The following is a 12,260-nucleotide window of genomic DNA, read 5'->3' on the forward strand; positions in this document are numbered from 1 at the left end:
ATGACGTCCCACCCACTCCTGTGAGGGACCGTCAACAGGCCCGATGTTGAGGGTCTCGGAGAAACAGACACAGCTGCTCTGTTAAAGACGGTCACGGGTGTCATGGTCGGAGGACGGTGTCCCACAGCGACTACTTGGAAAATACTTCCGCAGGGCTGGGGGTGTAGCTCAGTGGGTAGAGCGCTTGTCTAGCGTGCATAAAGTCCTGGGTTCCATCAGCAGCACCACCTGAAGGGGCAGGAGGATCAAAAATTCAAGGGGGTGGTGGGCTGGATAAATGGCTGAGTGGTTAAGGCATTTACCTGCAAAGCCTAAGGACCCCGTTTTGATTCTCCGGGACCCATATAAGCCAAATGCACAAGGTGCATGCATCTGGAGTTAGTTTATAGTGGCTGGAGGCCCTGGCGCTCCCATTCTCTCTCTCTGTCTCTCTCTCTCTCTGCATCTTTCTCAAATAAATAAATAAAATTCAAGGGCACTTGCAGGTTAGCCTGGGTTACCCACAACAGACCTTGCACAGAAGGAAAGAAGGCGAAAGAAAGAAAGGGTCATGGTTCAGATTTTTTAGCCCTCATGTGTCTCAAATGAAAAAGAAAATTTTAAATGAACCGGAAGGTTTTTCAAAAGATATAAATTTCTGTAGTTTCTTTAAAAGGCAAGTGACCTGGTCACTGGGCTCAGGGTCTTCTGCCGCATCAGGAGGGACATGGCTTCTCCCTCACGGTCAGGGAGGGGCAGGGGAGGCAGCTGGGGAGCTCCCCGGAGGAGTGAATGCCCCCTCACATTTGGACCCACAGTGGCCCGCCGACGCCTGGCCAGCCCACTTCTTTCATTCGTGCAGCCTGTTCGTCCCTTGCCGGCACAAAGGGACCGGGTGAGCTGGGGAGCCAGAAACCTGCCCTTCCCTCATGCCTGCCTGGGCGCAGCGGTGGTAGAGCGGGAAGGCTCCTTCTGGAAGCCCTCTCCGCTTTCCTTCGCTGAAATCTGAATAGTGTTAATGTTAACGGATTAGCTCTTTTTTTTGAGACAAAGTCTTACTTGCTATATAGTTCAATCTGGCCTAGAACTTGCTATCCTCCTTCTTCAACCTTCAAAGTGACACTCGTTTAACACAACATTGTGACTAGAGGAACAGTGAACATGTGCCCTTGTGCTGGGCCTCTGTCCCCGCATAGCTCAGTTGGGTCTGGAACAAGGACACAATTGCAAGGAGAACAGTAAGCAGGCTTTCTCATCTTTTCTTTCTTTCTATTAATTTCTTTCTATTAATCGGGGGATTTGCACACGTGTGTGTGGCTGGCGCAGGACCTCTGACCACTGAAATTGAACACCATACACTTGTGCAATTGCGCCTCTCGCATGGCCCGGGGATTTAACCGCGGCCAGTAGGCTTTGCAAGCAAGTGCCTTTAGCCACGGAGCCATCCTCCCAAGCTCTCATTTTCTTTCTAAAATTCTCTTCTCATGCCCAGCCCAGGCTAATGTATCAGTACATTTACCAAAAGGAAAATGGAAAACATCCTTCTACTCCTCAACTTGAAAGAAAACTTTGCATGACTTATTAGAGGAATAGCAAAAAAAAAAAGCCCTGTTTTTTTTTTTTTTTGAACATATGATAAAGTCCCCACTTTTAAACTTCCCCTTGTGACTGTGTTATCTGGTTTCTTCAGCATGCTGGCATTGCTGGCACAGAAATCCTATGAAGTTGTGAAGGCTTTTTTCTTTTGCTTTTCATGTTCCGTCTTCTGGTAATAGGAAGGTGACGGGGAGTCTACAAATTGAAACCATAAATATATATATGCCAAAGAATTTTTCTATACTGAATTGATGATGCAAAGAATTGACCTCATTGGTCCATAGCCTGGATTGGGAATCCAATTAAATGATAAAAGCCCTCAATTATTCACAAGGAAAATATACAACATCACCGAGTGGATTAACTGGCACTGCCACAGGCATGTCTGACTATAAGCTTACAGAGGTGAACAGTCAGAGGCCCACAGAGGCCCCTGAACACGGGTTGTTCGTAAACAGGGTCCTGTCAGCATTCTGGGCTAGGGGCTCTGATGTCCTCCAGTGGCTCCTAAGCTTTTGCGTCTGGGATTGTCTCCTTTGAGGCTGAAATGCTGCTAGGGTGGAGGCAGCTTCTAAGTCCAGCTGGAGGATTGTAGAGACGGAACTATTCCCTTCCTATAAAAGCCTCTGCTTTAAACCAAGACATAAAACAGATTTCGGGGCTGGAGAGATGGCTTAGCAGTTAAGGCATTTACAGGACCTAGGTTTTATTCCCCAGGACCCACATAAGCCAGATGCACAAGGTGGCACATGCATGTGGACTTCGTTTTCAATGGCTAGAAGCCCTAGCCTGCCCATTTCTCTCTCTCTCTCTTTCTCTGTCTCTCAATAAGTAAGTAAATAAATAATTTTTTAAGTGATTGATTTCTTTCAGTTCCTCACTTTACAACATTATGTTTGCAGCCAGGCATGGCGGCACATGACTTTAATCCCAGGTAAGAGGATCATTGTGAGTTCAAGGATAGCCTAAGACTACATAGTGAATTCCTGGTCAACCTGGGCTAGAGAGAGACCCTACCTCAACAAAACAAAAGACAACAACAAAAAAATATGTTTGCAATATATAAAACCAATTAATATTGATTAATTTCAGCTCCTTTGTAGTTCAATGATATAAATATGTATCAGTTGTTCAAGAGGACTTTTGTCCTGAGTGTAATTAGTTAGGTGACCCAAACATTATCAAGTAGTCATAAACTATCTTTAAATTTTATGCCTAGAGAGAGATTTTTTGTTTGTTTGTATCCAGATTACATATTTTGGCCATTCTAGCATCAAATTTCAAAATGATTTCGAGCATTATTTTTGTAAGTCCTGTGCTGCTGGTGTGGTTACTGCACCATTTTACTCGGCTAATTAGCAGACACCTCATGTGACGTCAGACCTTCTCATCCACTTCCTGATCTTTGCAGGACACAAGTACATTGACTGCATGGTCGTCCTTTATTAGTGTTTTGTGATCTGCAAAGTTGCCCACTTTTCCTGTGTTCAGGTATTACACGTGTATGTAGTCCATTTCTGTGAAGATTTTTCTATTCATTTTCTCTTTGGGGCCTCTTATTTTTCAGTGCACGTTTTCTGGTATAATTTTTTTTATTTTTATTTTTTGGTAGGGTCTCACTCTAGCCCAGGCTGACCTGGAATTCACTATGTAGTCTCAGGGTGGCCTCAAACTCATGGTGATCCACCTACCTCTGCCTCCTGACGCTGATATTAAAGGTGTGCAGGGAGAAAAACAGGAAGAGGGAAAGAGAAAAAGAGAGAGAGAATGGACACACCAGGGCTTCTTGCCACTGTAAACAAACTGCAGACACATGCACCACTTTGTCCATCTGGCTTACATGGGTCCTGTGGAATAGAACCTGGGCAGTTAGGTTTTGCAAGCAATCACCTTAACAACTAATCTCTCCATCCCCCTAAAAGTAATTTTTTTTATTTGCAAGGAGAGAGAGAATGGGTAAACCAGGACCTCTTGCCACTGCAAAAGAACTCCAGATGCAAGCCCCACTTTGTGCATCTGGCTTTACACGGGTGCTAGGGAATCAACCCAGGGCAGAAGGCTTTGCAAGCAAGCACCTTTAACCACTGCACCATCTCTCCAGCCCCTAGTGGTTATTTTGGTTTGGTTTGGTTTTTGCTTGTGTGTATGTGGGAGAGGGTGTGTGGTATGCAGGTCCATGTGCTCAGGTGGTGCCCCACGCACTTGCCCGTGACAGGGGTCACTCACCTGCAGTAGCCAGAGCAGGATGGCCAGTGTCCCCAGGCATAACTCTTCCAGCAGTTCTTCTTTGAGCTGGAGTCTCTTGGGTCCCAGAGCGTTCCATTCTTTCACCGGCTCTGGCAGTTTTCTGGTTTCTGCTCCCCACAGGAGTGAAGTTACAGAGAGAGGCCTTCAGTGTGGTCACCGCCAGCTGTTTAGGTTGGTCCTGGGGGTTAAACTCAAGGGGCCTTTCAGGCCTCCTCAGGCGGTCACGCCCTTACCCATTGAGTCCTGTCTTCAGCTGTGCTCTGTCTCCATCATCATCTTCACAGGTTCTCAAATTTTGAAGAATCCATTAAAAGACCTGTAATTGTATTCCGTGTACACACCCTTTCAATGTTCTGTTGATATAGTTATCAAATGTAAATTACCTTCATATGAAAACTAAAATATTAAAAATGTATTATATTTTCAACAAAACTTCCTTGTCTTCTTTCTTTTTTTGACAGGAGGGGGTGGGCACCAGGAACTGAGCCCGAAGTTTCATGCATGGTAGACAATGCTCTTACCACCAAGCTACTCTCCCTATTTCTATCATTGCTTAAAATTAAAAAGCAAAATTTATAATAACAAGAAACAAAATTAAAACTAGTTCCATAATAGGATGTGTGTGGCGGCTCATGGCTATAATCCCAGTTCTGAAGAGGGTGAGGTAGGAGGATCACCATGAATTCCAGGCAAGTTTTGGCTCCACAGTGCGTCCCAGTCAGTCTGGGCTAGAGTGAGGCCCTGCCTCAAAAAATATCTATGTATTTCTGGCTCTTTCTTTCCATCCTGATGGCACTCCTCTCAACATGGAGGATGTCCCTAAAACTCACCAGACTTTCAGCAAGAAGGGCGGCAAGCACCAGCCCCACCAGGTGACTGAAGAGGGGAAAGGACTCTGTATGCCCAGGGATGGTGGCGTTATGAAGAAAGCAGAGTGGGTACAGTGGGCAGTAAACTACCTTCCAGAAAAAGGATAAAACTACGAAGAAGACCGTGCTGAGGCTTGAGTGTGTTGAGCCCAGCTGCAGATTTGAGAGCATGCCAGAGAGTAAGAGATGCAAGCTCAGAGGAGATAAGAAAGGAAAGGGCCAAGTGACCCTGTCCTAAGCCAATTTTGTTATGAAGACAATAAAATGAGAGAATATTCAGTTGAAAAAAATAATTCTGGGGCTGGAGGGATGGCTTAGCGGTTAAGGTACTTGCCTGTGAAGCCTAAGGACCCAGGTTCGACTCCCCAGGATCCACATAAGCCAGATGCACAAGGTAAATACACGCATCTAGAATTCATTTGCAGTGGTTCGAGGCCCTGGCATGCCCATTTTCTCTCTCTCTCTCTCAAATAAATTTAAAGCAATTATTTCAAAAAATCTTATATCTTTAAATTTTTGACATTTAAATATTATTAAACACTGGTATAAAAATAAGAATATTCAGGGCTGGAGAGATAGCTCAGCAGTTAAAGGCCCTTGCTTGCAATGCCTGACGGCCTAGGTTCAATTCCCCAGTATCGACCTAAAGCCAGCTGCACAAAGTAGCACATGTGTCTGGAGTTTGTTTGCAGTGGCAGGAGGCTCTGGGGTGCCCATACTCTCTTTCTGTCTGCTTCTTTCTCTCAAATAAATAAATAGAAATATTTTTTTAGAATATAGGAATACTCAGGGCTGGAGAGATGGCTTAGCAGTTAAGCGCTTGCCTGTGAAGCCTAAGGACCCCGGTTCGAGGCTCAATTCTCCAGGACCCACGTTAGCCAGATGCACAAGGGGGCGCACGCGTCTGGAGTTCGTTTGCAGAGGCTGGAAGCCTTGGCGCGCCCATTCTCGCTCTCTATCTGCCTCTTTCTCTGTCCACCACTTTCAAATAAATAAATAAAAATAAACAAAAAAATTTAAAAATATATATAGGAATACTCAAATTGTACTTGCTGTCTATACAGTTGCCACGATAAAGAATCAACCTCTTACTTCAAATGTTACCTCTGGACCTTTATGTTACATCTTTAGAATAATATGAATTGTTTAATAATATAAAATGTTGCTTGGCCATTAAATGCACCTACTGTCACAAAATTCAAACCATGAGTTGAAGCAAGGCAATGTTGCTTAGCACCACTGGGAAGTAACAGTGTCCGGCTTGAATACCGAAAGTTACTTGACAGGTTCACGTGTGCTATCTCCACCTGCCCAGACCTTCCCTACATTCAGAGACGAGTCTGTCTCCACATGGGCAGCTGCTTGGCCCATAATCAGCTGTGAGGTCACTGTCATCACCCCTTCTTCGTGAAGACAGAGAGTGAGAGATTCGAAGAGGCACAACTCTGAGGTCTGACAAGCAGTAGTTGGGAGACGTCTGTCTGTTTAGGGGAGCAGGGGACACTGACCTGAAAACTAGGACCATGTTCCGGGCATCAGAGGCACTGGTTCTCTCCCACCTTGTGCATGTGGGCGACCCTTACAAGGGCTCTATAAAGCACGGCATCCCCCCTGCCCAGGCTTGGCAGCGGTCCTTGATGGAGGCCCGCTTTTTGCCGGACGAGGCTGAGCTGTGACGGCATGGAGAAGCGGCAAGACTAGAAAGAGACAGGGCTCCCCCAAGCTCAGGAGGCAGGCAGGCCTTTCTAGTAGGTTCTGTGAGGAGGCCTCAGGGCTTCAGAGGAGGGTGTCCCTGGGCACAGCTGGTGAAGCTTGAGTGATCTTGCACTCAGGAAGGGAGCAGAACACCCCTGTCTGTGAGAGTCTTGGCCAACAGATGGTGGCCAGACCAGGAACCTCTTAGACACCAGGGCCTTCTACATCTGGGGAGACAGAAGAGAACCTCAAAATTGACTTGCCTTGCAGCCTAGCAAGATGAATTAGATTTGGAGCGGGAAGGAAGAAAAAAAAAGTAGGACATTTCTAATGCCCACTGTGCTCAGCGTACTCATGGTCGACTACCTGAGTCAGATGAAGCCCTGCCCTTCCCCCCCCTCCTCATCACTGCGCTGCTGTTTGGGTGTTTTGACTTTAAGACTGGGTCAGGCTGCTCTACAGCTTCGAGATGCACAAGGCGGCCTCAGTCACCCGAGGGCCAGCAGCAAAGGCACACACCATCATCACGCCCTTAAACTGTGCTGAGCTGTCGCCCTGAGGAAGGATGGAAGTCAGTTTTAGGGGAGAATGGTGTGTTTCTGCACCTGGGAGCCCAGCCTCCTGAGGCCCGTTAGACGGAGTCCCTGGGCAGAAGGTCTGAGACCCACCAGCACTGGTTCTCTTCTCAGCATCTGCAAGGCCTGTCCATTTGCTCTGTCCTCTGGTCTCTCGGCCTCCAGACTTCGCGGGTGGCTGCGGGAGGGTGTTCACTTGGACCAGCCCCACTGGTTGCCTGCAGCAGGCTCGGACGGGGCTGTGAACCTGCTGGACTCCAGACAGGTGCTCCGGGGAGAGGCAGGCTCAGAGCCACGCCCCGGCCCTGGCCATCGCGCTGGGCCTGGCCGAGCCCGGAGAGCCAGTCCCCGCGCGGACGGCAGGGGGCGCCCGCAGCCCGCCGACGCAGCCGGGCCGGGGACGCGCGGGGTCCGCGCCCGCCGCCCGGCTCCTCCCTCGCGGAGCGGGCGCGGGTAATTCAGGTTGACCTACCTCCGTGCCTCTCCGCGGGTCCTGTCTCCTTGGCCTCGCTGTAGTTCTCTTCTTCCAAATTCACGGCTTCTGTCGCTTTCATATGTCTCCTGCTGCGTTCCTAATAAGCACCTGGAAATCCACCTTCGGTCCAGCAAAGCCATATTTTTCTTATTGCATACTGTCGTGAGGACTTGACCTTTCCTGATTCCTTCTATTCCACTGTAGACAGCCCTTCCTGCAGGATTTCCCGTTTGCCTCCTGAACTGTCACTCCTTGAACTGTTGATCTGTGGACAGGCAGAAAAGTGTTAGGACAGGGCTGGAGAGATGGCTTAGCGGTTAAACGCTTGCCTGTGAAGCCTAAGGAACCCGGTTCGAGGCTCGGTTCCCCAGGTCCCACGTTAGCCAGATGCACAAGGGGGCGCACGCCTCTGGAGTTCGTTTGCAGAGGCTGGAAGCCCTGGCGCGCCCATTCTCTCTCTCCCTCTATCTGTCTTTCTCTCTGTGTCTGTCGCTCTCAAATAAATAAATAAAATTTTTAAAAAAAAGTGTTAGGACAGCTTGGAGAGCCCCGAGTAAGTCTTTTAGGAGCACCTTTTGCTAATTAGCTCCATAACCAAGTATTTGATGGTACCTGGTTTTGTTGCTTGTTTTGGTTTCTGTTTTGAGGCAAGGTTTCGCTATGGTAGCTCAGGCTGGCCTCAAACTTGCACTCCTCCTGCCTCAGCCTTTGGAGTGCCTTGGGGTTAGAGGTGTGTACGATTGTACCCAGCTTAATATTTGATTTTTTTTAAAGATAATTCTTAGCCAGGTGTGGTGGCACACACCTTTAATGCCAGCACTCGAGGGGCAGAGGTAGGAGGATCGCCATGAGTTCGAGGCCACCCTGAGACTTCATAGTGAATTCCAGGCCAGCCTGGACCCTACCTCGAAAAACCAAAAATATTAAAAAAAAAAAAAGATAATTCTTAAAGTGAACTCCTTTGTACTTTTGCTGCAATGATATATCCAAAGAGGGACTGAGTCCAGTTAGATAATGAACCAAAGTCCAGGACAAACTGCCTGGTGGCAAAGTGTGAAATTAAAGAAAAGGGTAGCAGAACTAGTTGCCCCTTGCCACAAAGCCCCAGCTACTCCAGAAAGCTGCTGGTGCTGGTGAGAGATCATAAAGTCTGTAGACGGAGCTGGAGAGACAAGTTAGTGGTTGGGAGGATTGCCTGCAAAGCCTAAGGACCCAGGTTCAATTCTCCAGGACCCACGTAAAAGCCAGATACACAAGGTGGCGCATGCACCTAGAGTTCATTTGCAGTGGCTAGAGGCCCTGACACACCCATTCTATCTGCCTCTTTTTCTCTCCTCTCTCTCTCTCTCTGTCCAATAAATAAATAAATAAAATATTTTTTTAAGTGTGTAGAATCAGAATTCCCACCCAGCATCTCTCAAGTCTGGGGTTCCTATCTACATTAGAATTAAGAACACAGACTCATGGGAAGGGTAAGTTATGAAACTTATTTTAGGGAAAGTTAGGACGGAAAGCAAACCAAAAATTCACCCAAGCCGAAAGAAACTCTCACCCTTCGGCTGGGAATGGGAAGGGGAGACCAAGACAACCCTCCCCCGACCACACACACATACATAGGGAAGGAGAAGAGACGCTAAGGGGGTGAGAGAGAGAGAAAGAAAGAGAGAGAGAGCCACTCACATGGTCAGGTTCAATTATACAAGTCTGGCACCCAAGTTTATTTTATTTTTTATATTTATTTATTTATTTTTGGTTTTTCGAGGTAGGGTCTTACTCTGGCCCAGGCTGACTATGTAGTTTCAGGGTGGCCTCAAATTCACGGTGATCCTCCTACCTCTGCCTCCCCAGTGCTGGGATTAAAGGTGTGCGCCACCACGCCCGGCTCCGGCATCCAATTTCAATGTGCCTCAACACCAGACCCAGGTGTGTAGGGAGGGACAGGGCCAAGCGTCCGCAGTTGGGGCAGAAGCAGGAATCTGCTGTCGCTGAGCGGCTGTTGCCTTCAGCCATCCTGGATGAGACTGGATGGGCAGGCTCATGTCTCCACAGGCTGGTTGCTAGCTCACCTCACAACAGAGAAAACTGGCTTGCTGCTAACCCATAGTGGTACGCTGAAGGAAGGAGAGGAACTGTTGCTGCTACCTGCTCACTTAGGTCTCCACAGTTTTCCAAGGCAAGCTCCTGGAAGCTTGTTGAGATCAGCGCTAATGGTCGCTCCACCTAGGTCTCAGAGAACTCGGCCATTTCTCCCTCTGATGTCCTTCGCTGGACTTGTTCTGTCGTTTCAACTGTCCATCGCAGGCATACTTTTCCTCTACAGCATCACAAGCTCTCAGCCCCACTTGACGCTAGGAGAGTTTACAGAGAAACCAGAAGAAAGTGGAAACAGCGCAAGGATGTGCAAATGGTGAGATCCCACCCCAATAATGGGAGCCCAGGTCTGTGTACCTTACCTCACCCAACAGGAAGCTCAGTGGGGTGAAGGAGCAGGGGAAGCAGCCTTGGCAAGGACTTACTTAGTGCTGGCCGACAGCTATAGGAACCCTGTTCGGAAAGAATGCATTAGAAGCCGGGCATGGTGGTGCACGCCTTTAATCCCAGCACTCGGGAGGCAGAGGTAGGAAGACTGCCATAAATTTGAGGCCACCCTGAGACTATATAGTGAATTCCAGGTCAGCCTGAGCTACAGTGAGACCCTACCTCGAAAGCTCCCCCACTCCCCCCCAAAAAAGAAAGAATGCATTAGGATCACAGCTAGATGGTTCTGTTCCCAGTCAGCCAGCATTGCAAGTGGTGTCCTCACTAAGACATACGGGTCACATTGCAGCACAACATCCATTCCAGTGGCTATCATGATAAATGGCCAAATGAACATGATTGAAACTATTCAACAGATTAAAACCAACCGGTAAAAAAAAAAAAAAAAAAAGATGAAAGTTACCTGAGATAAGTGTCACATCTTCTTCCAACCCCAAGACACCACAAGGAGGAACTGCTTCAGGATGTGGGGACCTCTGAGCTCAGAACAAACCACCCTGGCAGCCTCGGGCTGTCAGGAGGAACAAAACCAATATGGTGACTTCAGGCACCGAGGGGCCCTCAATCCAGGCCAGGAGCAGTCATCACTAGGCAGGAAGGCTGTGTTCAGTTTTGCACATGGCCCCTTGAAGGGCCTCCAAGCAGATAGCCAGGAAGCACCACAGACAGGAGTCCAGGCAGGAGAGTTGCAGTGAGGAGCCTGAGGGTGCTCTGCCCGGGAGGGAAGGCCAGGGTGTGAAGAGAACCCACGAAGTTGAAGAGCTTCCCTGGGAAAGAGGGGTGAGAGACTTCCCTGGGGTCGGTGAGGATAGGGTCAGGCCCAGCAGGGTGGACGTCACACCAGCATTAGAACCCAACGGGCCTGGGTACACACCCTGCCAACTGAGTGCTGAGCCTCAGCTACTCTAGCAGGAGAATTGGGGTGCTGGTGTGGTTGGGGGCTCCCAGAGGATAACGCGGATGGTCTTAGCAAAGTACCAGAAGCATTGTGTGGTGATCTGAATTAGCTGTCCCCCACCAACTCGGGGGTTCTGAATGCTTGGTCTCCAGCCGGTGGCAGTTTGGGAGGTGGAGCCTTGCTGGAGGAGGTGAGTGTGTCTGTCTGTCTGTCATAGCCATTATCCCCCTTGCCAGAGAGCGGCTCACTCCACTGCTGCTACTTTCTCCCTGCTACAGCAGACGTGACGTTTAGCCTCTGCTTGAGTCACCTTTCCCCTGCTGTCATCAGCTGCTTTTGGTCGGGGTGCTTTGTCCCAGCAACGAGGAAGTTAACTACAGCACATTTTGAAGACTTTTGCGTGAGGCAAGCAAAGTGGGGTTAGCTTAGCAACTTAGGACTGCAGTTGGCTTGAGCTCCACACACCCCCTTCCTCACAAGATGCTCACCTGCACTCAGGTGCACTCATCCTCTCCCAACAGGCAAAGCCACCGCCAGAAACCCCTAAGCAGCTCCCTGTTTGTGGCTAGTTTCCATTCAAACACACCCTGAGCACATTCCTAGAAGTCGAGGCAATGGAGGGATATGGGTAGATGTGCAGTGAAACAAACTGTCCTCAAAATGGACTTCTAGGAAAACTCCCATTTACCACCCTTTTCCTGTGCAGGGTTGGGCGTGCTTAAGAGTAAGGTCAGATGCATCATGGTAAAGGACTTGATCAATGAACGAAGGTGTATTTAACCCAAGCCTATCAATCAGAACTGAAAACCACCCATACTCTGCCTCTAGCAACCAACTCCTTCTCTTCCTAGAACCCCCCACACATACCAAAGGAAGACCAGGGCAGTAATGGGGGGTTCTAGAACAATGTGGCTCAAGTAGCTCACTGCTCCCTCATAGCATATCCTGTACTGTTGTGTCAAACAAAACTTTTTTCCTTTAAAATTTTTTAATATATGTATTTTCATTGACAACTTCTATACTTACAGACAATAAGCCATGATATTTCCCTCCCCTCCCCCACTTTCCCCTTCATAACTCTGCTCTCTGTCATGTCCCCTCCCTCTCTCCACTAGTCTCTCTTTTCATTTGATGTCGTCATCTTTTTCTCCTATTATGAGGGTCTTGTGTAGGTATTGCTAGGTACTGTGAGGTCATGGATATTGAGGCCAACTTCTGTCTGGACAGTTGCATTGTAAGGAGTCCTACCCTTCCTTTGGCTCTTACATTCTTTCCACCACCTCTTCTGCAATGGACCTTGAGCCTTGGAGGGTGTGAGATGTCAAACAAAACTTTTTGCTGCTTTTTGTAAAAATATTTTTTTTAATTTTATTTATTTATTTATTTAT

Source organism: Jaculus jaculus, chromosome 7, assembly GCF_020740685.1.
Source record: "Jaculus jaculus isolate mJacJac1 chromosome 7, mJacJac1.mat.Y.cur, whole genome shotgun sequence".
Lineage (NCBI taxonomy): Eukaryota > Metazoa > Chordata > Mammalia > Rodentia > Dipodidae > Jaculus > Jaculus jaculus.